We start from the raw sequence: 17,640 nt of genomic DNA on the forward strand, positions 1-17,640 counted from the left end.
AATGACTCCTAAAGAATGGTCTTAAACATATCGTACATATAACTAAAATCAAGCAAATAGTGAGAAGCAGAAGAGTAGCTTAGCTGGTAGGTCAGCTATTATTATTGATATGATGCTTCAACAGGATGTTGTGAAAAACATTACTTATTTCCATTTAATCTTACTGGAAAACTATTGACCTGTGCCCAGGGTCCAACTTAGAGGATTATGTGCATTATCTGCCAAGGAGTTTCCTCAAGCATCTTTACAATTGAGTTTCCATTTCTGGAAGTAAGTGTTCCAAGGAGTAGAATATTTTATCTGTATTTCTTCTTTTTTCCCAGCAACTCAGAGGAACACATAAGTCTTATAGTCCAATAATTCATTTTGTGTTCTATCCCATAACTTGATTCAGAAAATACTTAAAGTAAATTATTGGTCCTGTATTTTCAAAAGAAGTTTGGAGGGGAAAATGATAATAAATTACTAAATTTAGGGAAACAAATTAAAGAATAAGGCACCCCTACCCCTTATTCCACCAGCTATATTCTCAATCCTCTCTACCTTTTCTTTTTCCATAACACTCATCATCTTCCAACATGGTCTATATTTTACTTATTTATCATGTTGATTGATTTTTGGCAGTCTACCCCCACAAGAATGTAACTTCCACAAGAGCAGGCACCTTCGTTTTCTTCACTGATGTATTCCAAGCAACTAGAACAATGTCTGCCACTTACTCATGAAATTAATTTCATGTAATAATCCTGAATGCAAGTTTTAAAAAATTTATATTGAGATTTTTATTTTACATATCATATGAGTTCTACAATCTGTGTATACAATCCAAAAGGTGTCAAACTTTTTCTACAAAGAACCAGATAATAAATATTTTAGGCTTTGCAAGTCATATAGTCTCTGTTGCAACTATTCAACTCTGCTGTTGTAGTGCAAAAGCAGCCATAGATAATAGGTAAAATGATAATAATAACAATAATAATAATAAGTGTGGTTGTTTATTTTATCTGTGGATAAAACACAACACAACTTTATCTATGGATATTGAAATTTGAATTTCATATAATTTTCACATCTCATAAAATATTCTTTTTCCCCCCAACTATTTAAAATGTAAAGACCGTTCTGTGGGCTGGATTTGGACCATGGGCCATAGTTTGACAATCCCTGTTATAAATCACCCTTCACAAATCAAATCATATTGTAAATGAAAAAGGAGAGTCACTAACGGATTTTAGGAGAAGTCTGTTAACGGTAGGGAATTCTAGTACATGGTACTCGAGTGCTTTTCTACACTGACCTAACAAAAGATGTTGACAAATCTGATGGTGTCATCATTATTTTTTACCTCTAATGGAGTAGATAAAGAGCTCATACTTGGAATAAAAGAAGTGTCAGCTCAGACTTTCTTGTTAATTGATTATTAACAATTATTATTACATTAATAACATTATTAATATTATCTTCAATCAAGGTTTCTTGGCAGTAACCCTTTTTAAGCCACATGTTCTTTTGCAGAGGTTAGTTTGGTTGAACTTGATTGATATAATCTATAAACCCACATAACCCAGCTCAGGCCACAAGACCCTAAGGGCAGAAGACCAAGTGGGGGCACCATTGCCATCCCCTCCGCGTCCCTCAGGGTCACCGCAGATGGCATGTGCCTCCACCTTTTGACGCAGATATATGTCAGCATCAACACATATGTTAAATACAAAAAGGCTTAATGTAGTGCTTATATTTAGAACAAAAATACAGTAAAAGTCTAATATTTTCTTCTTGCTCCCCATTGGATGGTTTCACTCACTGACTTCTCTTTGAAGATCACTAAACTGGCATATGATTTGCTAACCAAGCCTACATAAAATCACACTATACATATATGTGTTAATATATGACATTTGTTTTTCTCTTTCTGGAAAAATGGTATAGATGATCTTATTTGCAAAGCAGAAATAGAGACACAGATATAGAGAACAAATGCATGGATACCAAAGGGGAAAGGGAGGGTTGGGAGGAATTAGGAGCTTGGGATTGACACATATACACTATTGATACTATGTATAAAATAGACAACTAATGAGAACATACTGTATAGGACAGGGATCTCTACTTAATGCACGGCGGTGACCTAAATGGTCATTTAGGAAATCCTAAAAAGAGGGGATATATGTCTATGTATAGCTGATTTTTTTTGCTGTATAGTAGAAACTAATACAACATTGTAAAGCAACTATACTCCAATAAAAATTAATTTTGAAAAAATCACATAAAGCCAGAGACAATTCTCCATTTCAAACTACCCTAATTACTTGAACATGCAATTTCCTGCCTCTTGTCTCCCTTCCCTGTTCAGTGGTAGTCATTAAAAACCTTCATCTCATTGTGCAGCCTTTCCCAGGTCCTCAGTCAACCTTGACAGGACGAAATGCATTAAGCCCAAGTGCCAAGAGTGGGTGGTGTCTGGAATGTTTTGTTTGTGCATCTTGAACTGAGTTGAACTTCAGACATCTGCAGGCTTCCCAGTCCCATTTATACCCATAGGCTACCTAAGACAAATTATCTCATAAACACTTTTACACCCTTGCATCCTGCTCTCCTGCAACATCTGTAACTCCAATCATTCCAGAGCACAGTTTTAAATCCATATATCTCACTGCTTGCTTTCCCCAACTGCCAAAGCTACTGCTCTCCATGATCCCTCCCTCTCTGCAGGGCACCTTCCTATACCCTTATCACAGCATATTATTTCTTTGTAAATCTGTATTTGCCACTAATAGCAAGACGCTTGAAGGTAAGGAGTGTTGTTTTATTCATGATTCTACCCCAAGTCTAATTCAATGCCTGCCTAACCCAATCAATTTATGCCTCAAAACTGACTACCAAACTGAACGCAATGAGGATGCCTTGACTTTCTGCTCAGTGCCCCGTAAGAGATAGAAGCTCATCTAAATTTCATTCCACCTTACTGGAGTCAACATTCTGTCTCAGCACAATGCCAGGGGCTGGTGTCTTTTCTCTCTACTTCAGTATTGTTCCAAATGCATGTTTTTTCATCTAGAGCTACTTTATCACATCCCATCAGAATTTGAATCTTGGCAGTCTAGAACCGTTAATTTTATGCCCTACTCATTGGACATAACCTCTAGAATATAAGTGTGACTTTTATTATTAAATGTATTTTGCCTTTTTCTGACTAAATATTTGCTTGAAACCAGAAAGCAATAATATTTCGAATCCATAGGAGACTTCTTTAAGAAAACTTATAAGTGTAAGCTAGTCTTTATTGATTTGACCACCTGTATGTTAGTAGGCAAAACTGGCCACTGTAAGGTGGTTTTATTTTGAGACCCAGAAAAGCTCACAGAGAATTTAATTTCTGTTGAGACCTCTTGTTTTTTAATGACCCATTTGTACAAATATTTGGATTAGCACAAAACAAGTTGTGATACCCTGATACTACATACTGGTATGCAAAGTATGGGTAATTAACATAAGAAAGATGTCTGTTCTATTTTATGTCTTACTATCTTCAATTTCCCAAATTGCTTTCCTAAAAGTCATAACTTATTAAGATGTCTTTAGTTATTATGTTATATATGATAATTATGAAGATTAACAAATTACTCTTAAAAATCTGAAACAAATCCTGACCATCTCATAGTATTGTGTATTAATTTAACTAAAGCCCCAACTTTCAACAAAAGCTCTTTTAGGAAAAGAAATGTAGGAATTCATCCATGGTTCTGCACTCTACTTTCATCTGTTATGTGGAATACTATGCACTGAGAACAATATCTTATGAAGAGCCTTAACAAACTGGAGCAAGTCAAGAAGTAAACAACTAGGATGGTAATCTGATTTAAAATCATTAAAAAGAGGAATATTTCACCAAAAAATTGATAATGGTTTTTTCAAATATTTGAGAATCGTTATATAAAGAACATGCACTCATTCTATGTCACCTGAGAAGGCAAAACTAGAATTAATGAATAGACACTAGAGAGAAATAGATTTCAGCTCAAAGTAAAGAAGATTGTTCTAATAACTAGAGCTGTTTGAAAATGAACAGGCTAACTTGGGCAGTGACACAATCCCCATTTCTAGAAAAGTTTAAGGAAAGAATGGGTGTTCCTTACTCAAGGATGTAATAGTAGACGGTAAGATATGTGATGAGAGCTGATTGATGACATGAACAGACATGAAATTCTATGATTCTCTAACAAAAAGAGATTTCAGAGCCTTCATAAGGGTTAATTATCTCATTTTCCCCAGAGTCTGGATTGTCTGTGATCTCCAAGAAATCAGTCTGATCTTATGCACAACAGCCAAGAAGCAGCTCAGACTTGATCAATGAAATAGGTAACACAGATGCTGTCCATGTAGTGAGCCAACACACACACACATTATTTCATGGCATTGAATTTTTAATAAAATCAGGTATATTCACGTGTTAATACATATATGAATACATCTGAATTTATATGTATATATAATATGAATATATATGAATATACCTGATATATATCTTAATTAATAGTGCATAATAAAAGAGGATTCTGTAGAAATTATTAAAATTCTCTGGGTTCTAAGATTAACAGGATTGAGAGACTTCTGGTTCTAACAATCTGGTAGCTTGAGCTAACATTGACAACTATTCACCTCTTCCCACTACAGATAAATATAACAATAATGATATAAAGTGGATTCAAAATAAGTAATAGGAAATTCTTGGACTCAGAAATGAAAAGGGAACTTAAAGCCAGAGCAGTACGTACATGAGCTGATATCAAGATAGCCAGAGGAAATATTGGGCTAAAGAGACCCTATGAGTTATGGGCTAGAATTTTAAAACCCAACTAAGCATAGGGAACACATGACATGTAGATTTCAAAGTATGACTCCTGCATATAGTAGGGAGCTTAGAGAGCTACCCTCTGAATGAAATGGAGTCTAGAAAAACTTTTACCTTTATCACAGGAAAACATTAAGATTTATTTTGTATGGGTTTCTGGACTGGGAAAATAGATTCCCATGAGAAATAGAAACTTCAGGCCTAAGACATACACAGGTGTGGTGTCCAAATGTACAAGATGTCTAAATTCCTAAAGCAAGAAATTGATAGATCATAATATAGCTAGAGTACACAGCAAAAGCAATTGTGGAATTGCTCTTACGTCAAGCTGCAAGGAAGTCCCAGAAGAAAAAAAAATCTCTGCTGAAGGTGAGATCAAAAATTTCAAATGACATAAGTCAGAATTGTCCAAGATGATACAGTATAAACACACAAAAATAGTATAATGCGTTCCTGAAATATTTAAGATAATAGGACATTTGAGATAAGACAATTTCAAATGGAAGACAATAGAGCAATCTCAGAACAATAGCACAATGTCAAAAATATATGAGTTTTAAATTATTAAGGAAACAAAAGAATGAATATAATTCATAAAAAGGGTTTCTTCTTACCACTAGTTCTCTTCTTTCAACCCTTGGAAACCTGACAGACTCTGAATTGTCTATTCTAGGACTAGGCCAATTACCCTCGGTGAAGAACATGATGGCAGATATTGCCCAGAGGGAAAGAGCTATGGAAAAACGGTAAATAAATAATTAGTAACAACTAGTTGGGAACCATCATAGGGATCATGGAATCCCTAATCTGGGATCAAAATCCATGCTCATCTCACTCAATTCTGTGGGGTTTTTCCTCCATATCCTAAGTAATTATGCAACACAAAATGAAGTATGAATCTTAGTCCCCTAACTCAGTTCTGCAACAAATAATCGTATTTATTCTCTTTAAGTCATATTAAATCTGAATTTCAGTCTTTAAACTCAGTCATTATTGGTTATTTCTTCCAGGGTCTCACCAGAATCCAGGAAACATATGTGATTCCCCAAAACATGGGCATAGTCTCTGATTTTCACCACATCACATTCCTTACTGGCATCCTCATTGCTTAGGTCTAAAGTACACTTTTAAAGTCTGGAGGCTTTTGACTTTCCTGCCATAATTAGGGTAAAGGGATCTTTGCTGAGGCTGGGGTCTCCAGCTGAGATGGGCTCAGAGTCCAGTCTCCCCAGGGACCCAACACAGCTATTCCCTCTGAAATCTTGCCATGGGTTCCTAGACTATTTCACACCACTCTTCTATTTCACACACTGTGTGAAATCTCCCCCTCTCCCTTCTTGTTGCCTTCAAAGATATTACATTTTCTTCCTGAGCCTAGTATTTAAGCAAACAAAAGCTAGAAGTGGAAATATTCTGCAAGGAAGCTATCTCTTTGACCATGTAACAAAAAATGTCTGAGAAAAGGAAATACAAAAAGCTCAACTACTTTGATACAATGGTGGAGAACAGTAATATACACAGAAAATATACAAATTAATATCTTAATTACTTTGCCACATCATTTTAGGATTTTAAAGACTGTAATGTGGATGTATGTGTCTCCATATAAAGAAACAAAATTCATTCTCATTAACCCACTCCACTTTATACTCAGTTTTACAAAAGTTGCAACACAAAGAACACCATTGGTTGAAGTATTCAAGTACCATTCTTATCAATATTTGGAAGAAGCGGTGAAATGTCTCTAATTCATTCAAAGAAAATCTATTTTGTGCATATTACAGCAGGCATATTGCTAAGCATTTCCTATATGACAATGGAGAGTGGTGTAAAATGGAGACACTGTGGTTTCTTCTTATGTAACAGTACCTAAAACAAGTCTTCTGTTCTCAGACGTGAAGGCCACAAACTTTATGCTATGGTGAAGGTCCCACACCATGGAACAAATGTTCAGTTCATGCAAGAGAGGTACCAACTCTCACACATCTTTTTTTTTTTTTTTTTTCTCACACATCTTTAAGATGAGGCTTTATGTGTTCTTGAACCAGGAAATATACTGTACCCTTGCCCCACATTGTACAGGTGTGCACAGGGCTGCTGATATTCCATAAAACACATATATACATATTAGAAAAGATCACTCCTTCCTCAAGACTCTTTACTTCTAGATGTGAGAAGTAAAACTGTATAATGAAAATCAAACCTGCAATATGAGGGGGCCTCTAGTGTTTTGCAGTCCTTGGATATGCATCATGCTGGATCAAGCAGCTGCATCAAGGCAGAGCCGCAAAAACAGCTGCCATTTCCCAGCAGTGCTGCAGTCATTGTGCTCCGCAAAGCAGCTACAACAACTGCATCCCTATCCCATTGCAGCCACCAAGCACCTGGGGCCATGTTCTCAGTGACTGATTGACTATCCATCCCCTAGTTGATTGCACACACACAGGGGGCTATAAGTTAAGAGTTTTCCATCCCACCTACACAACACACAGGGAAGTACTTAACCGGATTGCAATCCTTCATTTACAAAATGAATATCTTAGAGGGTACAGATCCCTGCCAAAACTAATCTGCAGTGCAGTCTCCCTGGAGCAGTGAAAAATGAAGAGACAAGAGCATGGGAACTTGAGCTCTGTGAACACTCTGCTATTCAGTGGCTGAGGGGAGCAGGGTTTGTCATTTAGCTTTCTAGTTCTCAGTTTTTCCACCTCTAAGGTGAGTAGAAGTAAACTGGTAGCTTTCAGATGATGCAAAGCTCTGTCCTCCCACTTGTTTCAGGTATGTGAAGACACCCCACCACACCATCCAAGTGGATCACATTGAGTACATGGATGAGACCGCCGCCCGGGTGGGAGTGAAGCCCAACCTGCTATTCCTGTTTCTCTCAGATCCAATGCTGGCCATGGAGGTTCTCTTTGGCCCGTGCACACCATACCAGTACCGCCTCCAGGGGCCAGGGAAGTGGGCTGGGGCCCGGAGAGCCATCCTGACCCAGAGAGAGCGGATCATCAAGATCCTGAGGACTCGGATTACTAGTCAGGACAGTCATTCATCCTCACCGCTCTCTTGGATAAAGATGGCATCCTTTGGCCTTGCATTTCTGGCTGCTGGCTTAGCATACTTTAGATATATTCATCATTGTAAATGGAAATAAATGAAAGAACATTGAGTAGAAAAAGCATGTAATAGTTTCTACTCATCCTGGATCATTATGTTTAAGTCAGTAACACATGTACAATATTATTTAGTACTACTATAACTGCTCTAAAATATATTACCTAGATACACTTTACAAATAGATTTCTTAAAAATAGGTATACATCATACTTCTAGAAGTAATATGAACGCCCAAAGAAAGTTTATCATTAAAAGGAATCCTGTTTAAGCCTTAAGAATGTTTTCCAACATAAATTGTACCCAAATTGGTTTCACAAACCTCAATTCTCCTTTTAGGAATTTATAAATAAAATTTTACTTTATCATTTTATTTTCAATGTTATTCTTTTCTTCCCTCCAAGTAAATTCTATCACATTCTCATTCAGAATGAAAGTTGAAACTTTTTTTTTTAAATTATTTATTTATTTATTTTTGGCTTTGTTGGGTCTTCGTTTCTGTGCGAGGGCTTTCTCTAGTTGCGGCAAGCATGGGCCACTCTTCATCGCGGTGCGCGGGCCTCTCACTATCGCGGCCTCTCTTGTTGCGGAGCACAGGCTCCAGACGCGCGGGCTCAGTAGTTGTGGCTCACGGGCCTAGTTGCTCCGCGGCATGTGGGATCTTCCCAGACCAGGGCTCGAACCCGTGTCCCTTGCATTGGCAGGCGGACTCTCAACCTGCGGACTCTCAACTGCACCACCAGGGAAGCCCTGAAACTTTTATTAAGCTTTTCTTTTATGCTTATGTTTACAGCATAGAAACTAAAAGTCAAAAGGAAAAATATTCTAGGTTTTAGTTTATTAGAAACTAAAAATACTTTTGAGTGCATTTGCAAACAACCTTTTTATTTTGAAGAAACAGCTACAGAAAAAAGTGCAATGTATTTCAGACATTTTCATAAATTACTCTAAACTTTCAGTATTTGGAAATAAGCAACTACATTGTATTAAGACAAAGGCTGTACCGATACCTAAGTACCAAACAAAACTACAAGCTGGCTGACCTCATCCTTTAGCTCAGTTTTCAGAGCAGCCCTCTCCATGTGTTGGGTAGGTGACTTCCTCACTGATGTCCTTTCGGGGGTGCCAGAAGGGTTCTCTGTCCACAAATGCTTTCTCTTCCTCCTGACTGACTGACCATGTGAAATCTTCCCAAGACTCAGCCTCTGTTATTTAGCTAAAGGGTACTCTACCTGTCTCCTTGTTAAAATCTAAAACCACCATGGAATAAGAGTATGAAAGTTGAGTGGGATGAGGGATGGGGATTGAGCAGCCTGTGTGACTGTAGACGTAAGAAGGAACATCCGTATATATGCTAAAAGCATCACAAAGCAGTATAAATATTTACTAAAGTCTCTTAAAGACAAACTGAATTTTAATGACAGCAAAATTTAAGCTCTTCCTATATTTCTCACAGTAGCTTACATAGCATGGCTGCTCTTTTGTTCCACTATACATACACAACCACCTTAGAACACCACGAGGAGGACTAACCTTATAATTACAGACCACTGTTTAAAAAACTGATCCTCGGAGCCTGTGAATGTATTACCTCCCATGGAAAAAGGGACTGTGCAGGTGTGGTTAAGATAAGGCTCTTAAGATGAAGAGAGTGTCCTGGATCACCCAAGTGGTCCCAGTGTAATCAAAAGGGAAAGAGGGAGGTATGAGAATCAGAGGACTTGTGATGAGACAGCAGAGGTCAATAATGCAACGGCTGGCTTTGAAGAGGTAAGAGGGCAAGGAATGTAGGGAGCCTTTGGAAGCTGGAAAAAGCAAGGAAAAGGATTCTCCCCTAGAAACTCCAGAAAGAATACAGACCTGTCCACACCTTGGTTTTAGCCGAGTAAGACTTCTAACCTCCAGAGGCACAAGGTAACAAATCTGTATTAGTTAGGTAACCAAATCTGTGGTAATTTGTTACAGCAGCGATAGGAAATTAATACCTTCTAAGTATAGAAAGACATTAGTATCAATAAAAAAGAAAAAATATATTAAGGCAGTTGATTTTTTAAGTTATGTTTAAAGTTATTGTATTTTAGTGACTAAAGAATAAGCCTTAATTTAAAAAATAAAAAGCCTTAATTCTTTAGTTTTGTGGGTTTTCCTTTATCCTTTCTTAGCTACTTTTCTTTCCACTGGACTTTATAATCATCTCAGTGGTCAGTAAAGCTCATGTTAAAGTAATATGTGTAATAATTTTTCTCCAGAATTAAAAGTAGATAGCTGAGTTTAGTATAGCAAATTACAAAGCATTTTTAACTTGTTATCTGGCTTGATCATATAGTAAGAGGATAAAGAGTAGTTTTTTGGGTTTTTTTTTTTTTTTTTTGGTCTTAATCTACCTTTTGAATAATCAAATGAACAACAACTTTGCAGGGAAAAGACAGAGGCTTAGAGATGGTTAGAAAGCATAGCTAAAGGTGGAAACTTGGACCTTCCCTGCTGAACCCTGTCTCTCCAGGTGTGTTTCATCACACAGTACCCCCACCACACTGCACTGGTATGATTTGGTACCCTCTGCAAGATTTTCATTTGTGTGTTCTCCCACAGTCTTTTAAGCAGCTCTGAAAATTTCATCCAAATTACTGAGTACTCTTATTTTTTAATTTATAATTTTTTCATCGTAGCTTAGTTACTTTTTAATCGTTGCTTCCTTTACTGTACAAAACATGTGGTTTTATGCAGTTCTCACTCAACAGTGCACATGTTTAAAGATAAGTTATACAAAAGCAACTTATGAACGTTGACCACTTGTATAAAGAGTATGTTTCAAGAACAAGGTGTAGTCAGAAGAATCTTGACGCATGAATGCTGATTTATTTTGTGATAGTACATGTGTTTCAAGAACGAGCTGTTTTCAGATGAATCCTAATTAATGAATTAATTTTTAATAGTATAAGCCCTATAAGAATAGGGTGTACCCTGATGAGTTCTCTCGGGTGAGTGAACCTTTTCCTCACACCCACCCATCTCCTAAAGATTGATGTTCCAAGGTTCCCTTGTTGACTCCTCTCTCTTATCACGCTACACCCCCTCCACAGAGGATGTCACTCAGGCTCGATCTTTAGCTACAACCTGGTGACTTCCAAATCTTTATCTTCCAGCGTAGCCTTTTCTCTTGAGATACAGTTTCATGTTTATACCTGCCTTGTGGACAGCTCCATAGGCACATCACACTCCCGTTCCTTTTTTTTTTTTTTTATTTTTTTGGCTGCGTTGGGTCTTCATTGCTGCGTGTGGGTTTTCTCTAGTTACCGCGAGCTGGGGCTACTCTTCGTTGTGGTGCGTGAGCTTCTCATTGCAGTGGCTTCTCTTTGTTGTGGAGCTCAGGCTCTAGGTGGGCGGGCTTCAGTAGTTGTACCACGGGGGCTCAGTAGTTGTGGCTCGGGGCTTTAGAGTGCAGGCTCAGTACTTGTGGCGCACGGGCTTAGTTGCTCCGTGGCATGTGGGATCTTCCTGGACCAGGGCTCGAACCTGTGTCTCCTGCATTGGCAGACAGATTCTTAGCCACTGTGCCACCAGGGAAGTCCCCACACTCCCATTTCTAAAACTGAACTCAGTTTATTTCCATTAAAACAATTCCCCAAGTACTGTTTCCTGATCCTTACTTCCCTAACCCAAGCAGAATTAGGTACTTAGTATGAAATTATGAAAAAGCAAAAATAAAAAAGATAAAAAACCTTGCTATTTACTGTTGTATTTTGGGTAAATGAGAATGGGCTAAAAACAGTGATTCATTGTCTTACCTCTGGATAAAAGAGACAATGAATTCCTTGAACCAGCAGCAACAGTCCCTCCAAATCTCTCTCATTTTGTTAATGGCTCTGTTCCCATTACTGCTATAATAAATTACCACAAACTTAGTGGCTTAAAACAATTTGAATTTATTATCTTACAGTTTGGGAGTTCAAAAGTTCAAAATCAGTTGCACTGGGATAAAATCAGTGGCAGCAGGGCTGCGTTCCTTTTGGAGACTCTAGGGGACAATCTGTTCCTTGCCTTTTTCAGCTTCTAGAGACCTCTTACATTCCTTGGTTCATGACCCCTTCTACCATCTTCACAGACAGCAGCAAAGCATCTCTTTCCTCTCTGATCTTTGCTTCCATTCTCACATCTCTCTCTGATTCTAATCCTCTTGCCTCCTTCTTATAAGAACCCATGTGATTAGATTGAGCCCCACTGGATAATCCAGGCTACTCTCCCCATATCAATATCTTTAACTCAATCTCACCTACAAAGTCATTTTTGCCATATAAGTTAATATATTCATAGGTTCTTATGATTGCGACATGGACATCTTTCTAGTTGAAAATTCTGTAATAAAAGATTCTCTGCTGATCTCAAAGGTTCAATAAGATTTCTGAACATGCCTATATAGAGTAGACCTTATACTTTTGTCAGTGTTTCCTGTGATCTTGCCATATACTGTAACTACAGCCTACATAGAATTGAAAACTGACGAGAATTTACTCCTTGGACTCATTTCAGCTATGCTATAGACCCCACTGTGATTAGTGAGAATTTGGCAGAAGTGTTTTTATACACCAGAACAACTCATTAATGAGACCACTGTTTTAGAAGAGAACGTCCAAAGGTACGGAGAAGATAAATAAGAGCTAGTTCCATCTGCAGGACCAGCAGCCCAAAAGGAAAATCTTCTCTTATTCTTGGTGAAATATCCTACTGGAAAATTTCAAGATTATGCCCCACTTGGCTTTGGATTTCTCATTAATTTTTTTTCATGAACTAATACTAAAATAATTTAGTCTACCATGAGCTATTCCTTGGTTAATTACTGGTACTTAGTTTTATAGAATCTTCCCAGTTTCCAAATTGGGTCAGATTAGATTAGGAAAGAACTGCAAAGGGGAAGCACAATAACCTGTGTCAGCTCTTAGGTGATACTATATATCTTTCTCCACAGCTGAGTCCCATCTACTGGCTCTCCACAGTGTCCAGGAACAACTCTGACTGAAATTGGGAGATATCTAATATAGAGTAGAGTAGAGTTCTGTGTGCTATACAGCAGGCTCTCATTAGTTTTCCATTTTATACATAGTATCAATAGTGTATATATGTCAGTCTCAATCTCCCAATTCATCCCACCCCTTTCCCCCTTGGTATTACGTTTGTTCTCTATTTCTGCTGTGTAAATAAGATATACCAATTTTTTCAGATTCCACATATGTGCATTAATACATGATATTTGTTTTTCTCTTTCTGACTTAATTTCACTCTGTATGACAGTTTCTAGGTCCATCCATGTCTCTACAAATGACCCAACTTCATTCCTTTTTATGGCTGAGTAATATTTCATTGTATATATGTACCACATCTTCTTTATCCATTCCTCTGTTGATGAACATTTAGGTTGTTTCCATGTCCCGGCTATTGTAAATAGTGCTGCAATGAACATTGGGGTGCATGTGTCTTTTTGAATTACCGTTTTCTCTGGGTATATGCTGGTTAGTGGGATTTCTGGGTCATATGGTATTTCTATTTTTAGTTTTTTAAGGAACCTCCATACTGTTCTCCATAGTGCCTGTATCAATTTACATTCCCACCAACAATGCATGAGTGTTCCCTTTTCTCCACACCCTCTCCAGCATTTATTGTTTGTAGATTTTTTTAATGATGGCCATTCTGACTGGTGTGAGGTGATACCTCATTGTAGTTTTGATTTGCATTTCACTAATAATTAGTGATGTTGAGCATCTTTTCATGTGCGTCTTGTCCATCTGTAAGACAGTATGAGTTTTGTTTTATTCTAAGATTAATGACTTATGAACTCCCTTTTGAAATAAGGATAGAATTTTTACATTAAAAAAGAAAACTTCCTTGAAGGAAATTAATATATAACTGTTATGAATTTGGAGGTGCTAGCAATAGACAAATATATTTCTTCCTATTGGTTCTAAGTGAGTGAGAAAAAGACATAGAAGAAAAATGTGGATTAGTATAGCATTGCCTTCCTCACCCAAAATACAAGGTTTTCCTGTTCAAGCTGGATTAGAAAATTTCGCTTAACCCACAATCAGAATCAGAATCCTATTTCTTCTCTCCCAGATATAGACTTTGGAAAGTGCCTTGGACAGTGGGTTATTCAAAGAGCTCATCTCTAACCAGATGCATGGAGGACCACAGTCTGCTTCCCATCCTTGAAGAGCAGAAGAAACAGCCTAAGTAAGACAGGCAGGGCTCCAGGTCTTCTTCAGGTCAACCAAACGACAGTCTGCCATTTCACCCATCAGAAAAGCCATTTCCCCTCCCACCAAGAGAAGTGAATGAGGATGCAGAGGGAGGAAAAATCAGAAGTAACACCCTGAAAATGCTCTCCTCCTGGGCGATAAATCAGGGCTTCCCCCATCAAGACAAGGTTAAGATACAAATGGCTTGACCTTAAGAGTATTGAACACATTTCTTCCTTCATGAATCCCTATGTTGTCCTTCAGTTCTATGATGGGGACTCAAAGAGAATGGTCATGTACTATCCTCACAACCTCACTATCTAGTTGAAGGGGAATAAGAAACAGATGAAATAATGGGCAGTAACAGAAAACTAGAAAATTACATGGTTATGTCTTAAATTGTGTATTACCAACTATAGGTATAGAAAAAAGGTCAAAGAGAATTAAAGTAGTCAAGAAAGACCTGAAAGGGGAGACAAAATCTGAGTTTTAATTACGTTTTTCTCAATTAACAGAACTGAGTCTTAATGAATAGATACAATTGGGTACATATAGAAAAGAGAAGACTTTTTGGACAAAAGGAATAACAGTAATATTATATATTAAAATCAGAAGGTCACAATGTGCTGTGTAATGTAATGGTGACATGTAAGAACAAGGGCTGGTGTCAAAGCTGTAGCTTTTTTGTAGTCTCTGTTAAATAACTCAGGTAGAATTGTAAAACTTTTCTCAGAATGTATCCTTTATTTTTCATGGACTTTGTACTTAAATTTTCCATTTGTAAATATTTAAGATTTCCTAATGTAAATTTCCACATTGTATTTTTGTTGTTTTCCCAGACTTCATATCCAGTATACAAGCGGATAGTTCTCTAACAGTTTGAATTGTAGAATGACAGAGCTAGGAGAGAACTAACTTGTAGCTCCCAACATAGTAACTTATTTGAGTTAATGTTTGTTTGTTTGTTTTTCAGATTCTGAGACCTAAACACACCTAACACAGCTATAGTAAACACTGAGATAGAAATAGGTCATGAGAAACAATAGGTAAATTCAAAACTTTAAGTGACAGGACCTGAGAAATGGATCAGACATTGTAGGTAAGGTGATGTGAGAAGTTAATCCCCTGCTCTTAACAATTTATAAAAAACACATCTAAGGCTCTGAGATAAGTAGGATAAGAAGTAAAATGATTTGGCATAACTCCTCTCTTATAGGTTTTGCTCAGCACAGGACAAGGTGCATGGATATGGAACTAGGTTTGGGATAATGGGAATCCCCTTGATACCATACTCTTTACCTGTTGTAATAAAACAGTCCAAAAATTCTTTCCCACATTGATGATCAACACATAGGCAGAGAATACATTAAATGCAAGGTTTAACCTGACAATGATAGAAAGGAAAATACCTTTCTTTGGAATATTTGATAAAGGGCTTTGGTTATGAGTTCCATAAAGATATGATTTTTTTAATTTCTTAATTTCAGGTTTTTTACATATTTTTTCTTGTGGTGAGAACTTTTAAGATCTACTTTCTTAGTGACTTTCAAATATACAACACAGTAGTATTAACTAAAGTCACTTCTGTACATTACATCCCTAGGATTTATTTATTTTATAACTGGATGTTTGTACCTTTTGATCACCTTCACTTATTCCCTTCAATCCTCGCCTCTTTTTAAATTCCACATACAAGTGAGGTCGTTCAGTATTTGTCTTTCTCTCTATGAATTTCACTTAGAATAATGTCCTTGAGGTCCATTCATACTGTTGCAAATGGCAAGATTTCCTTCTTTTTGTGGCTGAATAATATTCCATTGTGTGTGTATGCCTTTTTGATTTCTTTATTAATCTAAAAATGTAATATTTTAGTTTTTAAATATATTATAGCACAAAGCCATACAGAATATGATATATCCTAAATAGCTTTCAACTGCCCTATCTCACACCTCATTGAATAAAATTTTAGTAGCATCATTCTTAACTCTTCTTGCACATTTAATTCCCAAAATTGTAAGCAGTGAAAGGGGTCTAGACACACACATCGTGACTGAAAGGCTCAGGTTCCAAAGTCAGAATGACTCGGGTTCAAACCCCAGCCCTAACTCCTGTTACTATACAATATGGGGCAAGTTGCCTCACCCAAACAAGCTTCTGTCTTCATCTGTGACATGTGGATAATAGTTTCTACCTCACAGAAGAGTCATGATGATAAAATGAATGAAGCACGAGTGATGCACCTTAGCATTGTGCCTTATAAGTATCAGATATTATTGTGATTACTATAATTTTCTGCTGCATTTCTATCCTCCTGAGGAGTTCAGAAATTCAAGTTAGATCTTGATCTTTGACAAATGGCACACACAAGGCTATTGAGACAGCGTGGACAACAGAAGCCCCCCCGCACTCATGTAATGTGCCTTAAAGTTTATCCAAGCCAAGTCTGGGAATTCCCCAAAGAAAATACTTTCAACCTCTTTAAACTCTTCATACTTCCACTTCTTAGAGGAACTACAAACATAGTTTTCTGAATCCAAGTGCTTCCCAATAGTTATAGTTCTTTACCACAATGCAGATGCCTATCAATAATGTTAATTTTGATGATAAGTTGTTTTATGAAGGTTAAAAAACAAAAATTTGTTGAACTGACCCTAGACATAAAAGTTTTATTGGAAATGAGGATGTGGATCAAAATCTTCAAAAACCTTTTTTTTTTTAACATCTTTATTGGAGTATAATTGCTTTACAATGGTGTGTTAGTTTCTGCTTTATAACAAAGTGAATCAGTTATACATATACATATATCCTCATATCTCTTCCCTCTTGCGTCTCCCTCCCTCCCACCCTCCCTATCCCACCCCTCTAGGTGGTCACAAAGCACTGAGCTGATCTCCCTGTGCTATGCGGCTGCTTCCCACTAGCTATCTATTTTACATTTGGTAGTGTATATATGTCCATGCCACCCTCTTACTTTGTCCCAGCTTACCCTTCTCCCTCCCCGTATCCTTTTCTGTTCCCAACATACTTGGGCATGGTGGCAGCAGCAATGTGAATGCAAGGACCAGCTAAGGAATATTCTGCTGTCCTTGGTTCTCTAGACTTCTCAGACTCTATAGGCTGAGGAGATTACCCAAGGTATTTGAAGAGTTGGGACTAGATATGAACTCCAGAACCTTTCCTTTCAGGGTGAATGAACTATCAGATCCATTAGGAAACCATGAACAAATACACATAATCAGAAATATGCGTTACTAAGAATGGTTCAGTCCACTTCAGAGAGACCCCTTCAAACAAATGGATCCTTCTGTAGGGCATGAAAAAGCCTCCACCTTCTCTCCCTTGTATCAGATAATACCCAACAAGGAACTGCATCCAGTGAAAGCTCAACAAACACTTCTGACTAAATAACTCCCACTGGGCAAGCCCATTCCCAAGGGTAGTAAA

The 17,640-nt window shown here is 37.4% G+C and overlaps 1 pseudogene; it reads left to right on the forward strand.

Moving 5' to 3' along the window:
• LOC137760702 (flavin-containing monooxygenase 5-like) overlaps positions 1-8,006 on the forward strand; it is a 36,674-nt pseudogene extending 28,668 nt beyond the window's left edge.
• Positions 8,007-17,640: the final 9,634 nt, after the last annotated feature.

Source organism: Eschrichtius robustus, chromosome 3 (assembly GCF_028021215.1).
Source record: "Eschrichtius robustus isolate mEscRob2 chromosome 3, mEscRob2.pri, whole genome shotgun sequence".
Lineage (NCBI taxonomy): Eukaryota > Metazoa > Chordata > Mammalia > Artiodactyla > Eschrichtiidae > Eschrichtius > Eschrichtius robustus.